Source organism: Acyrthosiphon pisum, chromosome A2 (assembly GCF_005508785.2).
Source record: "Acyrthosiphon pisum isolate AL4f chromosome A2, pea_aphid_22Mar2018_4r6ur, whole genome shotgun sequence".
NCBI lineage: Eukaryota > Metazoa > Arthropoda > Insecta > Hemiptera > Aphididae > Acyrthosiphon > Acyrthosiphon pisum.
The window spans coordinates 41037284-41048651 of NC_042495.1; positions in this window are offsets into that span (position 1 = coordinate 41037284).

An 11368-nucleotide genomic window follows, 5' to 3' on the forward strand; every position below is an offset into this window, starting at 1 on the left:
AACATTTAAAGTTCAAAAAATGACAAAATATGGAAAAATCACGAAAATTTGCAAATTATTTCGAGTTAGAATTCATAAAAATTTTTCTTTTTAAATCTAAGATATGAAAATGTAATACAAGATTCCTTATAAGATTGTCTACCTTTATCAAACAAAAAATATCTATAAGGAAGTCAAATTAAATTTTTAGGATCGTTTGAAATTCAAATTTTTACAACAATGGATAATCACTCGATTTCTCATGTAGCGATTTCCTTATTTTGTTGTAATTCAAAAACGAATAACTGCAGATACATGAAATTTTTACTGAATGTTTATATTAGCATTTCCTATACACCATACAATTTTGAAAATAATTTGATTCTTTTTGAGCTGTGTACAGACATGGTCAATTTTCAATTTTTTTAGTTTTTTTTTCTATAAATATCAATAAAGTTTTATCTGTTGGGCCAAAAAGTGTATAAATTTAATACAAAGCTCCTGATATATTGTTACAATATCAGTTGAAAAATATTAAAAATACATAGGCACAATTTTTTTTTATAAGCATTTAAAGATCAAATTTTGACAAAATTTATCAAATCTTAATTTGAAAAATTATTTTGTAGTTAAAAATTTATAAAATGTTCAATTTTTGTATCTAAGAATTAAAAATTTAAAACAAGATTCCACGTAAGTAATTAATTCTGTTACCAAAAAATCTAAAAAATACATTTACACAGTTTATTTTTATAGTCATTTTAAGTACAAATTTGGACGAAATTACATATTAAAAACCTAGGATAACTATTTAAGTTATTTTGTTGTGATTGTATATATTATTCGTGGGTACTTGAAACTTCTAAAGTATACTATTATATATCTATGATTTTACCACGGTTTTTTGTTGATGTATAACGCGTTATAACTTATAAGTACCTAATAGATATTATGATATGATTAATTTGGAATTTATTATAGGTACCTATTATAGGTCAATTTTTTTTTAATACCATAGATAAGTATATATATGTCTAATACATAGACTGATATACCGTCTCCGCTCAGAATCGTTTTTCTTATACAGTGATATTATATCATTGAATTCAAATTTAATACTGTCCATTATACAGTGACCCACTTCTAACCTACTGTACAGCAGAGCGACATCCACTTACCCACCTTTTTTTTTCATGGTGCTTTTGAAAACTTCTGGAAAAAATTTACTTTTGACCCCCCAAAGTACCAACTAGATTCACTTTCCTATCAGAAAAGGTACTGTTGAAGAAAATCCAAGCACTTTTACTGTCCTAAAAGGTGATGACATACACAAAAAAAAATTAAAAAATTAAAAAAAAAACACACATCATTGTAAAATCAATACATTCATCGTTTCACTCAGAATCTAAAATATCAAACGCGTGAAATCATGGCATAAACAGCAATGATGTAGCTGTAGCAAACTTTCGGTATGGGTTTATAACCAAATCATATATTTTCAATTTTCATAATCAAAAACAAACTTATAAAAATGTATATATTATAATAATACATCTAAATAAGGAGTTTTATGTATTACATGTGTAATGAATGTATACAGTTTTAAATTAAATATTTTAGTACAGTATAAAGTCTATAGCAGTCTTTTTTTTTGCGAAACAATCATCTGGGTTGACTTCAGCTTGTCAAACTGTCTAGGTACACTCAAAAGATCTGTAAGATGTACGACCTACATAGTCTGATAAGTTTCGTAAATAGTTTTTTATCTTTTCATTGTAGAAAAATAAATGTGCGTTCTGGTATTTATGTCGGATTTGGTGATGTAGCTCAATAGTTTCAAAAAAAAAGAAATTTGGAAAAAAATAAGAATTTAATTGTAATTGTATTACATTATCTATATGTTTCACAGCAGAATGTTGGTAAAAATTGCAATTCGGGTATCCATCGATAAAATATCGTTCGTGACATTTATTATACATAGCAAATACCAATAACATTTGTATTCATACGATTATATTTTTATATATAATATAGCGTATAACAGTACCAAGCATAATATTATTGTAGGTGGTTTATCCTATTATTAGGGAAATAGGTAATTTATTATATTATAATTAATTTAGTTTCATAAATAAAAAATGTTATGAGTGGTGGAGTAGGGGTTGAACCCCTAAACCATCCCCTCAAAATACGGTGTAGTACGTACATCATATTCTTATTGCATAGATTCCGGTTACAGTATCGATTATTTTTAAAACCGACTGACTTTTGAAATATTAAATTCACTTTTACTTCCAGCTTGCTTATATATTATATTAATTGTTATGGTACCACTGCCCTTCTGTGTATGTGTGTCGAGGGTTGGGACGGCATATATATATAAATGCATTCACAGTTCTTCATATTATACTTTGTAACGACACACTTATTGCTCTTCTTTTAAATTTATTATTATTACTAGTTTTATCATTTTTACCTAATGTCAAAACTACAACATTAATCATGCAATTTATTTATAGATATTTTTCATGTTAACATCCCTTTTAAAAAAAAAAATCAATAGTTTTCAATGATTATGTTCAGTTACTTAGAATAACAAAGATATAATATGCATTTCATTAGTATTAATTAATTTAAACTGATATAATAATATGTTTTATATAGGTATTTTATTAGTAATTTTAATTTATATTTATTAAGAATTTAAATAAGATATCGTGGATTAAAGTATTGTTCTTATTTAGATGAAAAAAACCCCAAATGACAAACCGAGCGCTAAGGCCGTTAAAGATTACTAAAAAAAAAAAAAAAAAAAAAAACTTATACCTAATCTAGACTATATTGTGTGATCATTGTATGAATATATTATTATAATGGGCGAAGGGTGCAAGATAATGAAAAATAAGGAATCCTGACTAAACATTTTCATCCCATGAATAAATGCTTAGTAAATTAAATGTCCTCAGCCCTCAATTTTATTCTTGTAAATTAATATTCCGGCCATTTTAATCTATTTTAATGCTTTAAAAGGTACACACTGAATTTATCTTAATTCTTAACAATATATAATATATCTTTTTAACAAATGTAAGGATTTACAGCAAATTATTAGTTTTTGAAGCTTATTTTCGTTTTTTTCATAATGATAATAATATTATACATTAATACTTTTACCGTCGTGGCGTCGTGGCGTAGTTGAACTATAATTAAATATATTTACTAACGATATCTGAGTTACGGTTGTACACTGCTTATATTATAATGTGTACATATAAAGTGAACATCGTACATTATACACTTCAGCTTTGTTTGTCCGTAATTTGTCGTGTTCAGTTATTTATAATTTTTTTCTTATGTAGCTAATAGTTCTAATGGTGATATATAACATGAAAGTACAAATTTAATAAACTATTATAGCTCGACGCTATATTGTACTTGTATATCATAATAATATTCTTTACAATATATATATGGTTTATCTACACTGAATATTTTGTACACATTATGTTATTATTATCCTTGATAATTATTTGAATCAAATATTATGATTTACACAATAAATACATTTGTGGCTTGGTGTATCGCGACTCACGGTCCGTACACTCAACAGCGGAAATTCTCTGAGTGTACGTATACTGGTGTTGCTAGCTCTCGGATGGGTGACCACTCGGGATTTTTAGGTATAAATACTTATCACACATAACGTGTTTCAACCAACCGTTCCAACCGTTCCTCCGTCCTACAAACAAAAAAAAAAACAACTAATGGCCATAGTTTCCGGGCTAAAGATCAATAAAAAATAAAAATAAAAAATAAATTGTATATAAGGTATAGAAAACTAAATTAGAGGCTAGTCCAAGGAGTATTTTAATTAAATTTAACATTATTTAATATTAAAATAATTACCTGAGCAAGCTTTTGTTCTTAACCTTTGTCAGCGTGAGTGGTGGGGAAATCTACCCCACAAGGTAGCTAAATGCAGTTTATATCAGTGGTTTTCAGACAGCTTTGATTGTGGGACCTTTTAGCCGTTATTAAAAATAATAATAATCTTAAAAACCACAAAACTATTATATCCATCCCCTTATTATTTAATTTCCCAATGGCTACTAAATTGAGAGAATCAGAAACAATCTAGATAGGTACATCGTATAAAACTAAAAATCTGAATATTTTCTAACGTCTAATGATAATCTGTGCTTATGCATTAAATTGTGTAATTGTTCATAGGTAAGTTTATTGAAATTTGGTTTTCTCGTAGTAGTTGCTTATAAATAATTAAATTTCTATGTTTGGAAAGTACCTATACAATATACATTGCACACGATTATACGAATAGACATTATGTAGACGGTGAATTTTCCAGGTAATCTTAAAACTGATTATTACTTTTAAGTAATTATTTGTTACCATAATGTAATAGTGTAATACTATGTATGTTTTGATGAGTTCAATATTTAAAATAAATGATTTGCCTATACAAAAAGTTATATTATAAATTAAATGAAATGTATGGTCATTTTTTCTCTGTAGGTAATACGAGGGTATAAACAGATAATCAGAAACCACGCTCGTTTTCAAAGGTTAACTATAATAATTTATTGTGATATTATTATAGGTACATATATAACAAGTCACAACATGGTACGCACATGGTATGTCGATGATGATATGATTCGGTTAGTTATACAATGCTACAAACGCGATCACGCATATAATCATGACGTATACGACATGACAATACAATGTAATGTTGCATCAGAACTCAGAAGAATATATAATATACTCTATTACATTAAATAGAGCATACACGGGTAATTTATTGTAATATATAATAAAATAGTATTAGGTATATTGTGTTCGAGCATGTTTATTATTGTATAATGTGAATACCAAATGACTTTGTATACGCAATTTGTTGAACTAACAAGACGATACGAATATACAATAAGTATGTATAAAAGTATAACGAACTGCGAAGTCTATTTGTTTCACAAAAAGACTTCAAAGTAAAATCAGAAAAAAATATAATTATAGTTTAGTTCTCATATTTATTACGGTGTCTGCGGTCTAAGGCAGTAGAAGATTCATTAGTAAAATATTGTATATATCTCGTTTTTCGAATCTAAACATTGTGTCATAAATTATTTATAATATTGTAATATTATTTCAATATAAAAGTAACAGTCTAACACAAACAATAGTAAACATAATATTCTTATAAATTATAATGATATAAAAGTTACAAGTGAAACACAAATTTCCATTATTCGAATTTTAATATTATTACTACATTAATTCTTTGAAACCATGGTCTGGATGCCGCAATGAGAAGGTCTTTTACAAAATTAAAACCGAAGTTAATAAATAATATGATGAGTATAAGATTCTTATTATATAACTTATAAAATAAATGAAATTATTTGACCCAACTATTATTATATCTACTGTGAGAGCACAAAAAAATATATACTTATAGAAAATACAATTATATATAAAATGAATTTAAAGTTTTTACTTTTTTGGTAAGTTTGTTTTGAAATAATAACAATACTGAAGTACCTACCTATAACCAATATAGGTACCTACATGATATTATACTTTTAATAATAATATGTATTTTAAATTTGTGTATAAGTGAAAACAAATCAATTAACATACCTACGTTTAATAGATATTTCATCAATGATTATTGATTACTTATTATTTTTTTTAAATTATTATTCTTACTTACACATTTATTTTAATAATAATATATCATTTTGTGTGTATCTACAATGAAAGACAACTTTCAAGTTTAAGCAATGATGTAAGTCACTTTTTGTTTACTATTAATCTCAAAGTCAATTTTATAAATTGACAAAGATGATATTGTTTAAATTATTGTAAAATAGATCTAAAATAATGACAATAATAAAATAAAATTAGCGGTAAGGCGCGTTGAAGTGTTGAAATCACATTTTTATGATTGGTATATAGGTACCGCGATTACTAAATAAACAGCTACGATGCAATTCTAATAGCTCCGAGTCTCCGACAGTCCTATAGAGTCTACACGTCTAGTTGTTTATTTAAGGTAAATAATACAGGAAATTAGGTTTTTAATTAAAAGTTACAATAAAAACACAGAACAGCGTCGAGCATTATTACGCCTTTTCAATGTACGAGTATGAATAATGGTAAATCTGGTGCGGAAAATAATACGAGCAGACGTAGGTATTCGTTAAAGTTCGGATGGAGGGAGAGGGTTGGACTCACTAGGTACTGAAGAATATTATAATATTAGGTGATGCGTGAAGAACACGGATTAGCCAAGCTGGTGGATGTATATAGTTTCCGTGCAGATATATCACAGGAAAAGGAAATATTTCCATACAATGACCTGTACGCGCAGTGTTGGTTTGCATATTAAGCTCTTTGTGTTTTGGTGGCGTAATATTTTTTTATGCGAATTATCGTTATGATAATAATATTCCGAGTAGGTGGTTTAAAGTTATATTGTTTTTCTTTCGTCACGAGTACACAACGGTTTTTGTTTGGACGTATAATTGTTTTTTTTTCTTTTTGAAAACCGCATATTTGCATAAGTTTTCCGTGGTGTTATTATTGTAGTTTCTAACATATTAATTTTATTGATTCAATAATAATATACACTGTGAGTGTGGCGTTTATCGAAGATAAGTTATTATTATTATTGTTTCGAATCGTTTTTCTCCTTCTATTATTCGTGGGCTGGAGCAAAACACAAAAGGTGGAATAAAATCTAAATTGATTAAAGCGCACGGAAACGGTCTAATAAATAAAAGTAAGTAAAACGGTTGTAAATTAAATTTACGCTTTTTCCATTATCGAAATTGGTCGTTGATATACCGTCCAACCCGTGTGCGCGTGCGTAAACATACACCATCCACAGACACGCACTCACACTGCAAACACAAACACACATAGGTATGTATATAATTTATATAATATACTTAGTACCCTATATAGGTACACATATAATATAATATGTGCAAATTCGAATTAAATTCGATTTCTCCGAATACGTACGCATTAAACGCGCTTATCGTTGCGTATATAATAATATATTATAATATAGCTCTCGTCTGTTGCGTGCCAGAGTGGTATTGTTATAATAATATACTAAATGGTTCACAATAATAATTATACGTAGTAGTTTTGACTGAAAAAAAGCAAAATACATTTCGACGAGACGATAACAATAATAATAATAAATAATAATGTATGTCGCGAAAAGAGCCAAAAGAAAAATAACGAATAAATACATTACGTGCGCGGAAAAAGCGGAGTCGTTATTATTTGAGACTATGGCTATGGATCGTGGTCGGGTTGGAGGGGTGAGTTTAGTCGCGTCTCGCGATCTCCAGCATTGGCGGCGGAGGACTGCACGACGGTTCTCAGAGATTTAAAATTTAAAATGCAAAGACCGCTTCTGCTCCCGGTATTTTTTTTTTTTTAAGGAGCTAGTCGAATATATTATTATATGGAATATAAAAGGTCGTGGGTGAAAAAAACAAAATAAAAGGCGGTATATAATAATAAAATACGTTTTTCACCGTCGAGTTACACGCGGCGGGTTCTCCTTCGCCCCGCCGACCCCACCATTGTCTCACCTACTTTATACTTTTAGCCCGGCCACAGCAGCTGTCCTCCACACTCTCCCATGGACCTAACCACCGGCAACGCCATACTTTTTTCCACCGCGGGCACTGTGTAGTTGTATATCGTATATTATATATATATATACAGTATACACACTATAATAATATATACGCTCCCGCGTTTTACGCCGAATTATATACAAATATATTTATATATTGTATATATACAAATACACACACACACATAAATATATACGTATACGTGTATATGTATAGGTTACCCGTAAGCGCGAAAATCACTAATTTATTCAAAGCCACCGTCACGCCGGATGCGGATCTCCACGCGGCGGCGAGTAGGTATAGGTACCAGAGTTCGCACGCTACTCGCTCTCGGTGCAATATTATGTATAGGTATATGACGTGTACCACTACGGTGGTTAAACGGCGCCCTTGTAAACCACGATTCGCATTATTTCACGGAAAATCTAAAAGGTCTGTCGTTCCGCGCCGCAGGCACCTGACTCGGGATCCCACGAGCACCACAAAACTCCCAGAACTCGCGATGTAAAATATTATATTATAATAATCGCACATCCCGCGCGACGGACGAGTCGACTCAGTCGAGGGGATAAGGTTTTTTCGTAACGATTTCATCATAATATTTAAATTACGCGATGCACCCCGAACGACGGTGCAGCTGTCTTCAGCTCAGTTATCGCCTCTCGGTTTAGTCTTGCAGCGGTCTATTTTTAATCTTTCGTTTTATTTTCTACCTGGAGCATGTTAGTTTGTCACGACTCTGGTACAATAAATGGTGTTTTATCATAAATTCGTTTTGAACGTTTTTGAGTTTTTTCACGGGTCGATATTACTAACGAAAATCGATTTAATTTAACACAAATACATGTTCAAACGCTATTATAGGTAATAAAATAATAAGACTAATTATTGATTCAACTAATAATCGAAAATATGAGGCTGTGCACCTACAAAAATATTATATAATGGTTATTGATTTCGGACCAATAACTATTATATTATAATACCATGTGTCATGCATAAAAGCTTTAATAATAATAATAATGAAATAATATTTTTTGAATGTTTCAGGTTGCTCAAACTGAACAGAGAGTTATGTTCCGTTAGTGGATAGGTGGCAATTTTTAATTTTAATTTTTGTCAGTGCTCAAAAAAGTTGTTAACATTTAACACGAGTAATAAAAATTTGAAAAATTAATATTTGGTACCTACTTAAAAACACTGTAGTTGTTGGCTTAATTCCAGAGGGCATATTTCCAACGTTCTAACCTGTTGAAATATACATTTTTCTGTAAACATGTAATATGTTTTAAAAATACAAATACCTAAGACATTTTGTTTTTCAATATTTCCCACGCAATTGTGTATCACTTTTACATTTTTGTATACCAGCAACGGTAGTAAATATGATTTTGAAACAAAAAAGTCTAATACTGGTTTCATTCATTTGTAATTGTGATATGTAAACGTGGTCATATACCTTATATAATTAATAATTATATTGTATAGATTTTATATTATATCTTTGCTAAACTAACCTTCGTCACTCGCAGTCAATTATAATATATAAATTTATATTGGTCAATTATAGTATGCTATTTTTTTTTTTTTTTTTTAATCACCGACTTAGTTGTTACATTTACGAGGAAGGTAGATACTATTGACATACTCTGTCTCTGTGACATACTTGATAAACATATATGTAAATTATAATATATTATATACCAGTGGAGTGAAAATAATAACAATATAGTAATGATAATAATGATAATTGATAATAAATTAAAAACATGTAATTTATTGTGATGATGAAAACCTCTGGATGAACATAAAATACATCTTAGTTTTTGGGCGAAATAATATTCTTTGAATCGTTATATTCTGGATGCTCAAAAACGAAACGCATGCCACAACCGTCAGCTTGAAAAAAAAATATAGATATATTATATTATATAATATTCACTTGTGTTTCCGGTGCGCTGCACAGAAAACGGACGCGATCGATTGTAAGCGCTTCGGAAAAATAAAAAGCATTTCACGCTCTGAAGCTTGGAAAACCTTTAGTTCGGTGGTGACGAAACACATAGAAAAAAAAATACCCCACATGCACATTATGTTGCGTACACCGTTTGTTGTTTTTTTATGTACACGGGGCTATACGCGCGTTTCGGATGAAAATAATAAAAAGAGAAAAAACGCTTCCGGAGCATCCTGTCCGGAAAACCGTCTACGGCTGCAGTTCTACTCACGAATCGTCGTCCCCTTTTGTGTGGACCCAATCACGACGTGTTTATTGCCCCGAGCGAGTGGTTATATTATTATTATTATTACCGTAAACGTGGCATAAATGTACGAAAGACCATCCGTTATCGAACTCTGTGATGAGTGGAACAGGTTACGTTAATAATATGCACTTAGATTAAAATTAAGGCTAAGTACTTCATTCCCAAATAAATATGCTTAAACACTTAAATAATATGAAAAAAAACCAAAGACATTTAAATTACCAGGTCTGTATATATAAAAAAATCACAAATATAATAACGAACATGAAAAAAAATGTATTTATGTAAAATAAAAATTAATTTTCTATACTCGTAAGTCATAACATATTATTACGAACAGACGGACTTTGACGGACTCCAACTATGACGGACTAAATATGTATTCTGCATAGTGTAGACGACAGATAAATCGAATAAGTATGTATGTACTGTGTGCATAATATGATAATGATATCCATATTATATAAGTATTAAAACTAAGACTGTCTGAAATGGATATTAATTAATTATTATCGATTGTAACATTTTCAATACGTATCAAAGGTTGATAAAAGATTTTTAATTGTAAACATATGATGCACTCATACAATTATAATGTATAATACCTAAAAGTGGTGATCATAATTATCTCAACTAAAAAATTGTTGTATACTATATGTACCTATAAAATATTAATAGTGTTCGAGTAAAATATAGAAGAAAATCTGAAAACATGTTAAATTATTATTCCAATTTATCGAATTATCTTAAGACTGAAAACATCCAAAATACATTGTCTATTTTTTTTTTGCTTGAGTGCGGTTTACATTAATTTTCTTTGTTTATAAAGTACGTATGTGAAGTGTTTTATTATTATTTACCACATCATGTTGTATTTGTGAAAAATGTATTGATTGAATTAAGTTAATATCTAATGTCCATTATATTTATTTATACATAATTTATAATGGGATTGTGCATTTGAGTAGAGTGGTAATAATTAATTGATGTAAGAAACTGCTTCAACGTATTTCTTTGTTTTAGCAAATTGTAGATTCTAACAGTTTAATACATTCAAAGACGATAAGTTATATATTATGCATCTTGCTAACTAGGGCTCTCAGTAGAGTACAACCGTAGAGCATTTATTTAATAATCAAAGGTTTACTGCCATTTTAAAGTTTATTCAATTTTTTTCTAATACTTTTAAAACATTTTCGCCTGGAAATTATTTAGTCTTAAGTATTATTGTACAAAGGGTCTGACATTCAACTGAAATATTTATGAACACTCGATTTTGAATTAAAGCTATATGAATATTCAACCGGTATAACAGACGCAATCGACTTATTATTCAAGCATGCCGTGAAAAAAAAAATATATATATATGCCTGTACTTCATTGGGGCGATAGTATTATGAATTATATAAAGGAAAATGAATTTTTAACCAACGATCAATAAAA